Here is a 16,312-nt window from a genome sequence, read left to right as displayed (position 1 = left end):
AAGGTTGGTGCACTTTGCCTACTCCTAAAGGACCCCCAGTGAAATGCAATCCTTTTCAGAAAAGTCAGGGCCACAAACTGTGGAGCAAAGGTCCACTCTGACATCCCGGGTCACCAGGAACCAGAATCGACTCGAGGGCAACTGTTGTTTGTTTACTAGAAATGGTTGTGGGCTGGGGCCGGGAGGGGGTGGGCGGTGGGTGGTGTGGTTCACAAGTTCCTAAAGAAGAAGGATAGCCAGCTGGGGGAAGGAAGGCTCTTGGGTTGACTTGTGAGTGGAGGGGCCCCAAAGGAGGTGGCATGGGAGAGGGAGAAGGTGAGGGCGAGGGAGGTTGGGAGTGTTTGTAGGTAGACTCGGTGAGACGAGGAGCCAGCCAGGAGCACAACAGGGAGTCAGTGATGTTTATGAAGGGTGCGATGAAGGGCAGCAAGAGAAAGCCACCCAGGCAGCACACAGCACGGTACCATCATGGAAGACCCAGGGCGTTCAGGTTATAGGCATGTCTCCCCGATGAGGCTGTCAGCATCTTGAAAGGACCCATTCACACTGGCCAAGCCAAGTGCTGAGCACATTCCAAAATATTCAGTGAATATTCGCAGTTGGAAGGCATTCTTCCTTCATCTTGCTGCCCCCAGCCACGGAGAGCTCCCTGCGTGGTGCCTGAGCCTGCTTTTCTATACTTCGCTAGAGGTCTGCCACCGCAGCTAGGGAAGCTAACCAAGGGTCTGGCCCCAGGGAGGACTGGGGTTTGGGCCAAGCAGGAGTCCCGCTGTGTTAGCCCCAGTTGACCAGAAAAACAAATTCATGGACACTTATATGTGTTTTAAAAGAGAACTTTATATCAATGAAAAATTGTACATTAAGAAAACATCCCAGCCCAGTCCAGATCAAGTCCTTAAGTCTGATATTAGCCCATATGTCCGATACCAGTCTATAAATCCCTCTTCCTACTCACGAAACACAAGCAATGATGCTGATGCAGGAAGATCACAGGCCAGTGGGTGGAAAGCCTTGTGGACCCAGTGGTGGTGGAGGCATCCCAGCGCTAGCAGGGGTCTCCAAGTGAGCCCTGCGGCTCCAGGGCTCTAGTGTAACTCTGTGTGTCTTGTCAGCAGGAATGTCTCACAGGAAGGGAGCTATTGATTACCGAGGGCACCTACAAATGAGGTCATCAAGCTGCAACCTGAATGACAGCTTAGACTCCACCCCTCCACAAGTTGACACCAGAGTATGTTGCTCACGTGCTCTTGGGCTGTGTGGCCCCTCCTGGAGTAGGCGTGCGGCAGCCTCCTCCTTGAAAATCCCCTTCTATTTCTGGTGGTCCAGAGTCTCTTGGTCCCTCCCCAGTGAGCACTGCCCAGTGATACACTGTGGCCTGCCCAGAGAGGGCATCTCATCCGTAAGTGGCTGGGTGCTGTTTATGTCAACATCTACCTCCCACCCCACTTAAGAGCTTGGCGTGCCTCCAACCGTGCCCTACCTGGAGGAGGCCCCGATGCCACTGCACTTCTACCGGGACTGGGTCTGCCCCAGCAGGCCCTGCATCGTGCGCAATGCCCTGCAGAAGTGGTCGCTCCCCTATCTGAGGTGGGTGCAGCCCTGGGCTGGGCTAGGGTGATGGGCGAGCTGTCTTGTGGCATGTGGGCATGCTCTTAGAGTCCCTTCCCCTAGGGCCACGGTGGGCGCCACGGAGGTGAGCGTAGCGGTGACCCCAGATGGCTATGCTGATTCCGTGCGCGGAGACCACTTCGTGATGCCAGCCGAGCGCCTGCTGCCCCTGTGAGGTGTGTTGGATGTCCTGGAGGGCAGGGCCCGGCACCCTGGTGTGCTCTACGTGCAGAAGCAGTGCTCTAACCTGCTTACTGAGTTGCCCCAGCTGCTGCCCGACTTGGAGCCCCACATGCCCTGGGCCTCTGAGGCTCTGGGTGAGAGGGGGAGACTGGGGCAGAGGGCAGTCATTGAGAATACACAGCAGAAGCACACACCAAGCTTCTACACTGACAGCTCGGTGACATTGATTGTCTTGGCCCACACCCACCACTCCATGGCCAGGGTCAGGCCCTGCCGCCCTGGAAGCCTTGACTGTTGACCGACTGCAAAGGATTAGTGCTCTAACTTTTGCCTGTGGGGGGCTGGGCCCACTCCCCAAGCCCTCCAAACCATGGCCTCTTCGCCACTTTTCCCTGGGATGCCCCTTGCTCGCACGCAGCACCCCTGCCCACATCCTGTTGGGTGTTATCCCAGACACAACCTGCCGGGGACAACCGCTCCTAACTCTCCTCCTCTGTCCTGCAGGGAAGATGCCAGAGGCGGTGAACTTCTGGCTGGGGGAGGCGGCCGCAGTGACGTCCTGTAGGTGTCTCTGGGATGCAGGGACAGGGAGGAGCCAGGATGGGGCCAAGGGTGGGAGGCTGGCCTGGAGGGTCGGTCTACAATTCTGCGAACAGAGGAGGAGCGGCGTTGCAGCGTGGTGGGTGGGATGACTTTGGTGTGGGGGCGCACTAGACATCTCTCAGAGGGCACGTTGGCCCCGGAGGTGAACTTGGGAGAACCCTATGCGTGAATATTTACCTCTTTGGAGAGATGACCCGCATGGGGCGTGTGGTGTGTGCCAAGTCCCTGGTGGCTGGGATCTGCAATGCCCTCCACCCCAGCCCCCCCTGGGCATCTCCTGGAGTCTGGTTTGACTATGTCGTTGAGAATACACAGAGCAAAAGCACACACCAAGCTTCTACGCTGACAGCTCAGTGACATTGATTCAGTCCCTCTAGTTGGTTCAAACGTTCTCACCCTCCCTTCCCGAGTTCTTCTCCCTGAGGGAAATGAGGGGGCTTCAGAAACTGTGTAGAAAATAATGGGATTCACCCTCCCCCCTTATAAATTCATTGTCCTCCAGGATCCTGGCTGTTCTTTGAAGAGGCTGTTTTCAGTCTGAGCCCGGATGGAGTTTAAAAGAACACCATGCTCATGGCAGAGGGATGGAGATCCTTTACTGCCTAAGTTGAACTAGTACTGGGCGTAAAGGAGACATCAGGGGACACTTTGGATGGAAGGTTGAAATCTTTATTCGCAGGACTTTCTCGTTTTTACACCCCTGGCTGTCTTGAGGCGCAAGGCTCTGGGTGGGCAGGTTGGGCAGGTTCTGCCTCTCATGTGCCCTGCTCCACCAAATCTGCCCAGGACCTTCTTTGTGTTGGCAGTGCACAAGGACCACTACGAAAACCTCTACTGTGTCCTCTCTGGAGAGAAACATTTCCTGTTACACCCGCCCAGCGACCGACCCTTCATCCCCTATGGTAGGGCTGGGGCCTGCCTTACGCATGGGCCCCAAACCAGAGGAAGGGTAGCGAAGATTCCCTGCCTGTGTCCCTGGGGCCAGGCAGCCAACAGGAGAGGCTGGGAGGAGGTGTGAGGGGCTGGGAGCACTCTTTGCTGAGCTCCCCCTTTTTCTCTGGCATCAGAGCTGTACACCCCAGCAACCTACCGACGCACTGAGGCGGGCACCTTTGAGGTGGTGGATGAAGAGGCCATGGAGAAAGTGTCCATCTTGGCCCTGGGCCTCAGGGAGGGGCGAGCTCATCCATCTCCGAGGAGCAAGCGGGCCCCAAAGGTCTTGGGAAGGTGGTCCCTTCCTCCGTAAGGTCCCGCCTTCTGGGGCTGGCTTCCCAGGGCGGATGGAGGGGGACCTTTGGCCCTTACCGTTGGCAAGGCCAAAGGCCGAGTTCCCCGGTCCTGCTCCGTCCCCAGGTGCCCTGGCTTCCACTGGATCCCCTGACACCAGATCTGTCCCGGTACCCACAGTACCGTGGGGCCCAGGCCCTCCGCTGCACCATGCAGGCCGGCGAGATGCTCTACCTGCCGGCCTTGTGGTTCCACCATATGCAGTAGTCCCAGGGCTGCATTGCTGGTGAGGAGCTGCTGGCCTCGGCCAGCGGGTGGGCTGGGGAGGCTCTGGGTCAGAGCTGGGCCACCCACTCCTGTGCTTGCTCTCCCCACAGTGAACTTCTGGTACGACATGGAGTATGACCTCAAGTACAGTTACTTCCAACTGCTCGACACCCTCACCAAGGCCTCAGGCCTGGACTAGTGGAGCCCCCAGGGAACGTGCCCCCCCACAGCTCAGGGGGCACTCTGGCTCCTCCCCAAATGGGCCCCCACAGAGACACCCTGCAATCTGTCTGACCCAGAACCCCGTTTGGGTTGGGACCGACCCTGGAGACTATCGTGGGTGATAGGAGGAGGACCAGGAAGTGCCAGGCAGGTGTCTAGGTCAGGGTTCCCAGAAAGCTGCCACGCAGGTGAAGCAGCCCCGTGGGTGGAGGCCAGCTGCGGCGTCCTCCCTCCTCTGTAAAGCTGTGAAGTGAATATAATGATGGTCCCTACCTTTCTGGCTGCCCTGGGGAGTGGAGAGGGTTTCTGTAAGGGCCCGCTCGCTCGCTCGAAGGACATGCTCAATAAAGCCGGGGAGGCTCCATGTGGTACCTGCTCCTTGTGGCTTTCTGTGTCTCCAGGAGGGCGGGGAGGGTTCAGATGGAAACGTCAGAGAGAGGAGCTAGCTCCCTGTCTGTCCAGGGACCACAGCTTGTACTCCGGTCTGGCCGGCAGGCCAACCCTGTTTTAACTCTCTGCCAGGGCTCATTGACTGGGACTCTGGTTTACTTTGCGATGGGGTTGGTTGCCTGGGGACGAGCCTGTGTCTCCTAACCAGCACAGGGACCAGGGGACAGAAACTGCCCCACCCCCACCCCTGGGCTGCTCCTCTGCAGAAGGAACTGGCTTTCTCATGCTGCCCCCACAAAAGGGTAGATGAGCCCCCTTCCCCTGGGTGCCCACCTGGAGCTCCAGTCCTGGCCATCTCTGGGGACCCAGGTGGCCCAGGCCCTGGCTTTGAAGAGCTGTTTTTAGTAACAGCCACTCCCCTGCTGTGATGATAGGCTCCGGATACACCCCTCCTCCGGGTCTACTTCAGTGGAGACTGGGCATTCCTGTCCTACTGGTACCTGGATGTTTCTACAAGCCTTGTTGGTGGGGACTCTGCCCTTGCCCTACCTCTGGCGGCTGCCCAGACCTGTGGCCCCTCCAAGCCATGCCTTCCTGTCCTGCTCACATGGGTGGTTGGTGAGCTGTCCTGGAAGCAGGACCCGGCTGGGCAGGCCCAGGTGGTGTCTGCTGGGGGCAGTGGGTTTTCCAGGAACCCAGCAGTGGTGGGGGACCTTGAGCCCATGGGAGGGTGTCAGAAGCCCCAGTATAGGATGAGGTGCCTCATTTCTTGGGCAGGGTGTGGGGCTTGGGCGGAGCGGAAGATGCAGGTGGGAGGGGCTAGGGAGGCCAGTTGGGACATACTTGGATTTTGGCTTAAAACCCCACAGTCCTCGGCCCAGTGGTTACTGCTGCCTCTGCTCGCCCCGCCTGGGACCCCCAGCCTCATGGCTCTGGTAAGACTGGCATGGCACTGGAGCCCACTCTGACCCTTGCTCCCCACCTGAGTCCTGGCTAATGCTTTCTCTGGAGGGCTGTGGCCCCGGTGGTCTTCAGTTGTAGGGGGCGTGTTTGCCAGCTTTGGGTAGGGGCATGGCAGGGCTGGGGATCCACAGAGCTTCTAGGCAGGGAGAGGCTCCTGGCTGCTCCCCTGCTCCCTCTGAGTCAGTTGCCTGGGCTGTCGGGTCCTGAGACTGATGAGATGGGTGACTTTCCCAGGTTCTTCCTCTGCCAGGAACCCCTGGGCGCATGCAGCTGGGACTTCCAATGGCAGCTGGGAGGCCAGTGAAAGGGTGTGCTGACACACGCTCCCTGGCCCCAGCGCACCTGGCAGGGCTTCAGCCCAGAGCCCGGGGTGGTTTGGGACGGAGTCCTGGGGTCCTTTGTTTCTCTGCCCTCGGAGAACCTGGAGGGCGCAGGGCTTGGCGCCCATGGGCTGCCTGGCCTGGTAACCTCCCACCTGCCCCAGCACAGAGGTGGCTTCCAGAACTGCCCCCTGACCAGGGGTGGGATGCACAGGGAGGAGCGAGTGAGCAAGCAGGAGCTTAGTCCTAGCAGGCCTCTCCCTCCATGCCCTTCTGTATGCCCACCCAGAGCTTTGTAAGCGAGGGCATGGGCTGGGGCAGACAGGTGGCAAGATGGGAGCCTGCTGGTTCCAGGAGAGGGAAGCGGAGAGCACAGCGATCCTGCCTCTGGGTCTCCGGCCAGTTGCTGGGTCACCTCTCCATGCCTCCGCCTCCTCGTGAGGCAGCGTAGTAGTCGGCTGAGTTAATGTATGGATAGCCCTTGGGACAGACCTGTCATGGGCATTGTGTAAGTTCCTATGGACGTGCCCTGTCTCTTCTAGACTCGGGGTTCTGGGTGGCCTTGGCCCTGTTGGTGCAGGGTGAGCCCTCACAGGTGCCCCAACCTCCCTTCCATCGCCTGCGGCCTTTGGTCATGTCATCCCACAGCAAGCTTGTCCCCTCCCCGCTGCTCTGCAGGCCAAGTTGCCCGGGACCTGCCTGCACACCATTCATGTGCTGCAGGCCCACAGCCTGCCTGCCAGGGATGTGGGTGAGTTGACCGAGAGAGGAGAAGGGAACTGAGGTTGCAATTGGAGCAGGGCAGGGACGGTGGGAGGTGGCAGGAGGGCTGGGCCTGCGAGGTCCTGGGAGGAGGGCCTGCAAAGAGTGATGGGCAAGGGCTGGTGATGGAGGGTGGGGCTTGGTGCGTCCCCAGGGATCCCTCTGGTGGTGAACTCTGCGTGGCTTGGGGGAGAATTGGCCCTCATTTCTTCTCCTCCAAGGGACCCACCCTGACTTCTGTGTGACCCTGTGGCTGCCCACGGCCTGCAACCACCGGCTCCAGACGCGCACTGTCAACAACTACAGAAACCCTGTCTGGAACCAGAGCTTCCACTTCCGGGTGCACAGCCAGATCAAGGTGGGCCTGCCTCAGCCCAGTCCTGCGTACCCCCAGTGTCACCCCCACCCCACCCCCCACCCCATGGCCCTGTCCCGCTGCTCCCCTTCCAGAACATGGTTGAGCTGAAAGTCTTTGACCAGGACCTGCTGACCAGCGACGACCCCGTGCTGTCAGTGCTGTTTGACGTGGGCACTCTGCTGCCTGGGGAGTTCCGGCGCCAGAGCTTCTTGCTGAGCCTGCAGGCAAGACTCCACATGGGCGGCCACCCTCAGTACCACCAACGGGATGCTGCTTAAATGCCCCTCTTCAAAGAACTTGTTTACAGACAATGAGGTCAGGTTTCCCTGGTGCCCGAGGCCCTTGTCAACCAGGACCTCCTTCCCGAGGAGCGGCCCCCTCCTCGGGGCTACATTATGGACAGCAGCCCTCCCCGCATTGGCACCCCTGGCTGGCATCTGGGTTGGAATCTGCACATACCCACACTGACACACACACTCACATTCATACCCACACGCAGCCTCACACACATACACAGGTACACTCACACGCAAGCACACGCACTCAACCACTGCCACACTCACACATGCACAGCCATGTGGATACACATGCACACACACTCACATGTGCACACAACCACTCACATGCATGCCCACATACATGCACACGTCTTACCTTTATAACTTGCTTTTTCAGGGTGGGGAGCGGTTTGACGTTGAATTCCGCCTGCGGAGTGTGTGAGTTGGGGGTTGCGGGGGTCAGGGGAGTTGGGGGTTGCAAGGTAGGGAGAGGGACTCTGGGTCAAATCTGTCCCTTCTGGAAGGAGACAGCCTCGTGCGCTCAGGGCTGGTGTCCTTCCCCGGGGACCCTCTGTGGTTGGAAGGACTGCCTAGGCTTCCTTGGGGGCAAGAACCTGACCCCCGCTCATGGCTTTTCCCAGGACAGACTGTGCGGAGCAGCTCACCAGCAACGGTGTCCTAGTGGTGAGTCAGATCATTGTAGTGATTGATTCAGGATCATAGTAGTGATTCGGGATCATAGTGGTGACTTGGGATGGTAATGGTGACTTAGGATCATGGTACTAATTCGGGATCATAGTAGTGATTCGGGATCATAGTAGTGCTGTGTGATCATAGTAGTGATTTGGGATCATAGTAGTGATTTGGGATCATAGTAGTGCTTTGGGGTCATAGTAGTGCTTTGTGATCATAGTAGTGCTTTGTGATCATAGTAGTGATTTGGGATCATAGTAGTGCTTTGTGATCATAGTAGTGCTTTGGGATCATAGTAGTGATTTGTGATCATAGTAGTGCTTTGTGATCATAGTACTGCTTTGTGATCATAGTAGTGATTTGGGATCATAGTAGTGCTTTGTGATCATAGTAGTGTTTTGGGATCATAGTAGTGCTTTGTGATCATAGTAGTGCTTTGTGATCATAGTAGTGCTTTGTGATCATATTAGTGCTTTGGGATCATTGTAGTGCTTTATGATCAAAGTAGTGATTTGGGATCATAGTAGTGATTTGGGATCATAGTAGTGATTTGGGATCATAGTAGTGCTTTGGGGTCATAGTAGTGCTTTGTGATCATAGTAGTGCTTTGTGATCATAGTAGTGATTTGGGATCATAGTAGTGCTTTGTGATCATAGTAGTGCTTTGGGATCATAGTAGTGATTTGTGATCATAGTAGTGCTTTGTGATCATAGTACTGCTTTGTGATCATAGTAGTGATTTGGGATCATAGTAGTGCTTTGTGATCATAGTAGTGCTTTGGGATCATAGTAGTGCTTTGTGATCATAGTAGTGCTTTGTGATCATAGTAGTGCTTTGTGATCATATTAGTGCTTTGGGATCATTGTAGTGCTTTATGATCAAAGTAGTGATTTGGGATCATAGTAGTGATTTGGGATCACAGTAGTGATTTGGGATCATAGTAGTGCTTTGGGATTGTAGTGGTGAGTGACACACCCTCCCTCAGGCCATCTGCTCACCTGCCCTCCTGGCTGCAAGTCTGTCTGGACCAGGAAAGAGCAAAGTGGGAGGGGCTATGATTTCCAGAGGACATGGGACTGAGGAGCAGGAACCGCGGGCTGCAGGGGAATGGGTAATGGTGAGGTATCCTTGCGTGGGAGGGGCGGCATATGAATCTTCTCTTCCCAACACAGGCCCGTGAGCTTTCCCGCTTGCATGTGCAGCTGGAGGAGGCCGGGGACCAGAAGGGTGAGTCTCCCAGGTCACCAGGACAGCCCTGGCCCTCAGCCTATGTCTTCCCCCTTCCTCAGCTACCCATCCTGGAAGAAGCTGCCAGCCACCTTTAGCCTCCGAAGGCTAGGGGCTGGGGGTGAAACTGCCCGGGCTTACCAAGACCTGGTCTTTTCCCATGACCCTGCTCCGAGGGGGTTGGGCTGGGGGTAACTCCTCCCAGCCTCTGCCAGCCACAGGGGCGGGAAACACCTCACGGGCAGGGAACCCCCTCCCACCCCTACCTTGGTTCCTTTCTCCAGAGTCAAAGGGAAAAGTCCAGCTTGTGGTCGCCGGGTCCTACGAGGGATCTCAGGAGGCCACCGTAGGCAGCGACTCCTTCCGTTTCCACTTCCCCACCTGCTGGGAGCAGGAGCTGAGTATCCACCTGCAGGTAGGGTGCTCCCCCACTGAACCCCTGGAATTCAGGCCCACAGGGCCGGGTGGTACCCCTGCTCTGAGACTCGGGTAAGTGTACAGTTTTTGTCCCCTTGCAGAATGCCCCCCAGGAGCAACTGAAGGTGCCGCTCAGGGCCCTGCCATCAGACCAGCTCGTGAGGCTGGTCTTCCCTACGTCCCAGGTACTCTTCACTCAGAGGAAGAGACCTTGATGTGGGGGTGGGACAGGGCCTCAGGCCAGTGCGGGGGTGGGGGCAGGGGGTGACTCCTTCTCTCCCTTTTCTTTTGGGCCAAGGCCCTGGGCTGGGCTGTGGGGGTGCATCCTTGTGGAGATGACTGGGGCATCCCAGGGCCGAAGTTGGGGTGGAGGTGCCAGCCTTTCTGAGTGGTGTTTTGCTGGTTTGCAGGAGCCTCTGATGACGGTGGAGCTGAGAAAAGAAGACAGGTGAGAGGCTGGGCTGGGGGAGAGCAGCCGGGGGAGGGAGGGCGCTACATGCAGCTGGGTGGCCTGGAGGACCGGAAGCAAGCGGGTGGCTGCAGCAGGGAGCTCCCAGTCTTGGGAAGGTGCTCAGAGCAGAAAGGGTCCTTCCTCAGCCTTGTAGTCTGCGTGTGGCCTCACTGGGTGGGAGAGAGGTGGGGGCTGAGGAGAGTAACACGCCTGGTTTGAGGAGCACAAAGACCAGAAGGAAGCAACCTTTTGGATAGAAGCAACGTGGCTGGGCCTTCAAGAACTTTTGCTGGCCCTCAGTGTCTAGGAGCATAAGCAGCCCCAACTTAAAGACCTTTGTTCCTTCTCAGCCCCTGTGCCCCCTTCCCAGTGTAGCCCTGGTCCAGCGTTGCAGGGGAGGGAGAAGCTGAGACTCAGGGCCACCTTTGGCCACAGGGACGCCCTCATCTGCCAGCTGGCCTTGCTGTCATGCCGGGCGTGTTGGTGTGGCTCTGGGCCCACCATCCCCACCTCACTCTCCAAGCTTCAGCACGCAGGCTGAAGGGAGAGAAGAGATGGACGTGGACCTTGCAGGGAGATGGGCCCAGTGTCCTCTTTTCTGACGAGGATGAGCACTGCCTCACTGTCCGTCCATCTCCCCACCCCACCCCCAGACCAGGGGAGCTGGCCGTGCGCCTGGGCTTCGAGCTGTATGCTGAGGAGCAGGCCTTCCTGAGCAGGAGGAAGCAGGTGGTGGCCAAGGCCCTGCAGCAGGCCCTGCAGCTGGAGGGAGACCTGCAGGAGGACGAGGTCTGTCAGGCTTCGCAGGAGTGTGGGGGTCTCAGGCCGAGTGTTGAGCTGAGTGGGCTTCCACACTTCCATTGCCCGACCAGGGTTGGTTGTAAGGCGGATTTGTGTTTGCCTCTCGTCTGCCCACCTACCCCCCTTGTACTTCCCGGAGCTTTCTTGATGTTATCTTGGGCCCAGTGCGGCTGAGCAGTGTCAGAACCACGGGCCCCACCAGGAGTAGCTACCCTTCTCTGGGCATTGGCCCTTGGCCTGGAGCTGATTTTAAGACTGGGCCTCTCAGACAACTCGGTGGACATCTGGCCAGGCCTCTCTGCTGGTTGGACTGGCTCCTAAGGAAATGAGCTCCTTGCAAGGGGAGAGGGACGCTGATTTGGGGGTTTTGAGGTGAGCCTGCATCTTTTAAGAAGTGACCGCCGTACTCCCCAGGCTGGGGATGGGGAGATAAGGCCTGTGGCCTGTACGCTCCCTGGAGTTTTCAAAACCCGAAAGGACCCACCCTGCTGAAGGAGGTTATTCTGACATGACTCTCCTCAGCTGCTCTGACTCAGACCCGCTCCATGGGTCCCCACCAGACTCTGACCTACGCTAACTTGGTGGTGGGGCCAGGGGCAGGGGACTGATTGGCCACTTGACTTGCTGTGTTCTCCTCCTGTGGTTTTTACTGCCCAGCGCACCCTGACCTCCCCTCCACCAACTGGAAGTCCCCGCAGGGCCTCCCTTGAGCCCAGCTGTACTCTGCCCTTCCAGGTCCCAGTGGTGGCAATCATGGCTACTGGTGGAGGGGTCCGGGCAATGACTTCCCTGTATGGGCAGCTGACCGGCCTCAGGGAGCTGGGCCTCTTGGACTGCGTCTTCTACATCAGAGGGGCCTCGGGCTCCACTTGGTGAGCAGGCTGAGTGTGGGATCTGGCGGTGAGTGGGCAGAGGCAGGGGTGCCTGTGGTAAGGCTTCTCCAGTGCCCCCTTGGCCTCCCTGACTAGATTGGAAGGTCTGCGAGGAGGCAGGTGGCAGGTGTGATATGCCCAAGGTGCCCCATGGGCTTCGGCTGTCTCCATGGAGCTGGAAGGCACCTGCGGGCTGCTGCCCTGGGAGAGAAGGTCCGAAGGGGTGTGAGGTCTAGGGGGACTCTTAGAGGAACCTGTCTGCCCCCGACCTCTGGCTTTGCCTAGGACCTTAGAAAAGCTCTACAAGGATCCAGAGTGGTCGCAGAAGGACCTGGGGGGCGCCACCGTACTGCTGAAAACGCAGGTGACCAAGAACAAGCTGGGCTTGTTGGCTCCCAGCCAGCTGCAATGGTACTACCAGGAGCTGGAGGAGCGCGCTCGCCTGGGACACCCGGCCTGCTTCACCAACCTCTGGGCCCTCATCAATGAGGCCATACGACATGATGGGGTACAGAAGGGCGGCCCACGGGGACGGGCCTGGACCTGGAGGCAGCCCTGCTGGGTAGCAGGGCGAGGGGAGATCTCCAGAGACCAGGCAGCAATGGGTTTACACGGAGGTATCTCCCTACAGCCTGATGTCCACAAGCTCACAGAGCAGCGACAGGCTCTGAGGCACGGCCAGAAACCTCTCCCCATGTACTATGCCCTCAACACTAAGGGGCACGGCCTGTCCACCTTTGAATTTGGAGGCATTTTGAGGCAGCTGGTTGAGGCCCCGGGCGGCCAGGGGTCGGGGAAGGGGTGGTTGGGATGGTGTGGGGAGGCAGTTTTTCATGCCCTTCTCCTTACACTCTGGTCCGGGACCCGAGTGAATCCAGACACCCATGACCCCAGAGTCACTTGGACTGGAGGGGAGTCGCCCCGTCCTTTGTGGCTGCCCTGCGTGGGTTCGGGTGGGCATGAGGGTGGTGGCCAACAGCGGTCCCTTCCCACCGCAGGGTGGTGTGATTTCTCCCCCTACGAGCTCGGTTTCTCCAAGTAAGGTGCCTTCATCCCCTCCGAGCTCTTCGGCTCCGAGTTCTTCATGGGGCGGCTGATGAAGAGGATGCCTGAGTCCCGCATCTGCTTCCTGGAAGGTGAGGGGGTCTTGGAGAGAGAATGGGGGAGGGGAGGATGTTTCTGGGGGAGCCCCATCACTGAGGCGGGCAGCAGGGAAGGGTCAGGCTGTGACAGGAATGGTGGCTCTCGTCCCATTGTGTCTGCGCTCCCAGGCATCTGGACCAACCTATATGCAGCCAGCCTCCAAGACAGCTTATACTGGTCCTTGGAGCCCAGTCCGTTCTGGGATCGCTAGGCTCAGACCCTGACCAGCTTGGGTAGGTGCCCAGGCTCCGGGGCTGGTGCTGGGGGTGGGCATGTGACTCCCAGCTCTGTGTGTGTGTGGTGGTGGGGGCACTGGTCTCAGCTCTTTCCCTCTCCGGGGTCACTGCCCTCAGACTGGGCTAGCATCCACGCCCCACTCCCTGGCTGTGCAGACAAGGAGCAGGTCCCAGTGCTGAAGATGGAAGTGCCACCCAGCCTGGCTGGGAGGATCGGGGAGTTGTTCTCTGGCCTCCTGACGTGGCGCCCACTTGCCCAGGCCACCCACAACTTTCTGCGTGGTCTCCAGTTCCACAAAGACTATTTCCAGCACCCTCACTTCTCCTCCTGGAAAGCTGGCTTCTCCCACCGGGGCCCAGCCCCCTGATGTCTTCCCAGAGCTGTGGGCCTTGGCTCCAGGCCCCTCACCTCACCCCTTGGCTCCAGGCCTTCCATGTGTGGCACCACGGGATGTGGGGAGTAGAGTTTCCTGCCTTCTCCTTCAGCTTGGGCTGGAGGTTGCTTCAGGGCTGGGGCCAGGTGGGTGGGGCCTGAGGGTGGAGTCTTTTTCCAGGAGCAGCCAGTGACTGCCACTGACCAGGGGAGCAAGCGTGGTGTCCTCAGCACCCGTGCTCAAGGCTGCCCTCCCACCCCGCTCACCTCTCCAGACACCAAACTGGATGAACTCCCTAACCAGCTGACCCCTGGTGAGCCCCGCCTGTGCCTGCTGGACGTGGGCTACTTTGTCAACACCAGCTGCCCGCCCCTCCTGCAGCCCACCCGGGACGTGGACCTCATCCTGTCGCTGGACTACAACTTAAATGCCGCCTTTCAGGTGGGGGAGCAGATGAATGGCACCCGAGGATGCTAGGGCGGCTTCACAGTGTGTCCCTTGCTGGCTTCCTCCCAACCCTATGAGACAGGGACCCACATGCTATGGGCTGAGCTGTCCAGAGAAACAAAAGCAGCAACACTCCTCTGTGTAGAAAGAAAGAGCTTTAGATCAAGAAGTCATTTTAGATCAGCAAGGCATCCCAGCCCAGTGTGATTCAAGACCATGCTAGTGAGAACCTTCCTCAGCCTCTGTGTAGCTGCAGGCAGATAATGCCCAGGCTGGCGTGAACACGGCCAAGTCGGCGGCTCTCCAGTCTGGAGGCCACATGGGGCCGTCCCTGGAGACAGAATCCCAGCGAGGAGGAAGAGGCTCATAGCATCTCCCCTTCCTTCCAAGGAGGGATCACCAGGCTTCCACCTGAGTGACAGGTGGGACTCCACCCCTGCACTTTCACGCAGGTCCAAGTGGACATAATATCTAACCAACACACCATGTCAAAACAACCAAACCAGGATCCCCACCATGGAGTCCATGCTGCCTCACCGGGTCCCCCTTGGTGTGTTTCCGAGATCGAACTGCTTACGGGAGTAAAAATGCCCACGGAGCAGTTTGTCACAGGAAATCAGCCTCTAACAACCAATGGGTCAGTAGGCACAATTGTATGGCGATAAAATAGTAAAGGTCTAGTAAAGTCATAGAGGCTAGGAGAGATAGGGGAGCGAGAGTACAATAAAGGAGTCAGGCATGTTTTATGATAGCATGCTCACCTCAGGTCCTCTTGATGGACCACGTGGAATTGGGGGAAGAGAGAGCATCTGTATTATCTTGGGGTAGTTACAGGTAGCCTTAAGACATGCATATTCAGTAGTTACATACGCCACAAGGTGGGTGGGATCGACAGTAACGCTGAGCTCACAAGTGAGGAAGCCTAACAGCTGCATTGGGGGAAGCTGAGAGGGGGGCTGGGCGACAGCAGGAAGAGAGAGCCAGAGGATGTCTGCCTCTGTAGGGAGATCAGACCAGCCATGTGCTCACTTGAAGGCAGCATGGCTGTTAAGGGAGAGTCTGTGGCTACCAACGTGGAGGCACAAGTTCAGGAACGTGGTGCTCGGCCCTCTCTCCATGGAGCAGCGGGTGCTTTCCCAGTGCTGACCCTGCAGAACCTCGCCCAGCACATAACTGCTTAACCACCAGCGCTCCCTGTGAAAAGAACTGGGGTTTCATTCACGCTCCATCAGGGGGCTTTCTCCGCAATGGGGAGAGTATGTGATGGTGAATCTGGTTGGCTGCACCTGCACCCCAGCTGGTTGCAGGCCGTCGACACCCCAGCGTTTAGTTTCTGTGTTAATTTAGTGAGAGGTGTGTGCCCTTCATGGCTGGCCTCAGCGATGGCTACAGTCCGTTTGGTGGAGCTCTGAGGGGCTGCGGCACGGCTGTCCACTCCGACTGATGCTTGGTCCTATGTGACGTGAGTGTCCAGGACAAAGGGAGCCCAAGGCTAGCCCTCTCCTGCCCTCTGTGCCCCTGCAGCAGCTGCAGCTGGTGGGCCGCATGTGCCAAGAGCAGGGCATCCCGTACCTGCCCATCTCTCCCAGCCTTGATGAGGAGCGCCAGCCTCGGGAGTGCCACAAGTTCTCTGATCCCGGCCGGCCTGAGGCCCCAGTCATTCTGCACTTCCCCCTGGTCAAGGACTCCTTCCGGGACCACTCAGCCCCTGGTGAGCCAGCTTGCCACCACCCCCTTCCTGGTGTCCCAGCCTCCCCGACCCAGCAGACCCGCTCTCCACCCCAGCACCCTGCCCCTCCATGCCCACGATGTGCTCTCTGCACAGGGGTCCCTAGGACACCCGAGGAGCAGGAGGCCGGCCGGGTGAACCTGTCTCCATCTGACTCCCCCTACCACTACTCGAAAGTGACCTATAGCCAAGAGGACTTGGACAAGCTTCTGGGCCTGGCCCACTACAACATCTGCAACAACCAGGAGCGGCTGCCGGCTGCCCTGCGCGAGGCCCTGCGGAAGAGGAGGCAGCGCTGACAGCCCGCCCCGAGTGACGCCATGCCTCAGCCTCAGAGAACCATCCCCCAGTGTTCTGGGGCCTCGGAGGGCCTGGTTGGCCCCAGCAGCACCCTTCCTAGCCTTGGGTGTATGCCCTGGTACCCAGATGGGGCAGGAGCTGCCAGCACCTCACAGAGGGCCATCTGCACTGTGAACTGAAGCTGTGACTACGGGCTTGCCACAGCTCAGCAGCTGCTCTGGTCCTGGGCCCTGGGCCCCTGGAGCAGGCCACATTGGGCCTCTTCTCCAAGCACCGGGAGAGGTGGGGTGCAGAGGTGCTGTGGCAGCCGGGGTGCAAATGGGGTGGGGTTGGGGCTCGGGGTGGCAGGGCCCGGTGTAGTGTGCTGGCAATGGGGGGAGGGTCCCAGGCTCCCCCGCCCTGCTGCTCTGAATGCTGTACGCAGGGACTCGGGGGCTGCA

The 16,312-nt window shown here is 58.7% G+C and overlaps 1 pseudogene; it reads left to right on the top strand.

Annotated features, from left to right (window-relative positions):
• The first annotated feature begins 299 nt into the window (after nt 1-299).
• On the top strand, nt 300-15,871 carry LOC142440772 (cytosolic phospholipase A2 beta-like; annotated as a pseudogene).
• Nucleotides 15,872-16,312: the final 441 nt, after the last annotated feature.

Source organism: Tenrec ecaudatus, chromosome 1 (genome assembly GCF_050624435.1).
Source record: "Tenrec ecaudatus isolate mTenEca1 chromosome 1, mTenEca1.hap1, whole genome shotgun sequence".
In the NCBI taxonomy this organism is placed as follows: domain Eukaryota; kingdom Metazoa; phylum Chordata; class Mammalia; order Afrosoricida; family Tenrecidae; genus Tenrec; species Tenrec ecaudatus.
The sequence above is the reverse complement of the archived record's forward strand: the minus strand, read 5'-3'. Positions and strand labels throughout refer to the sequence as shown.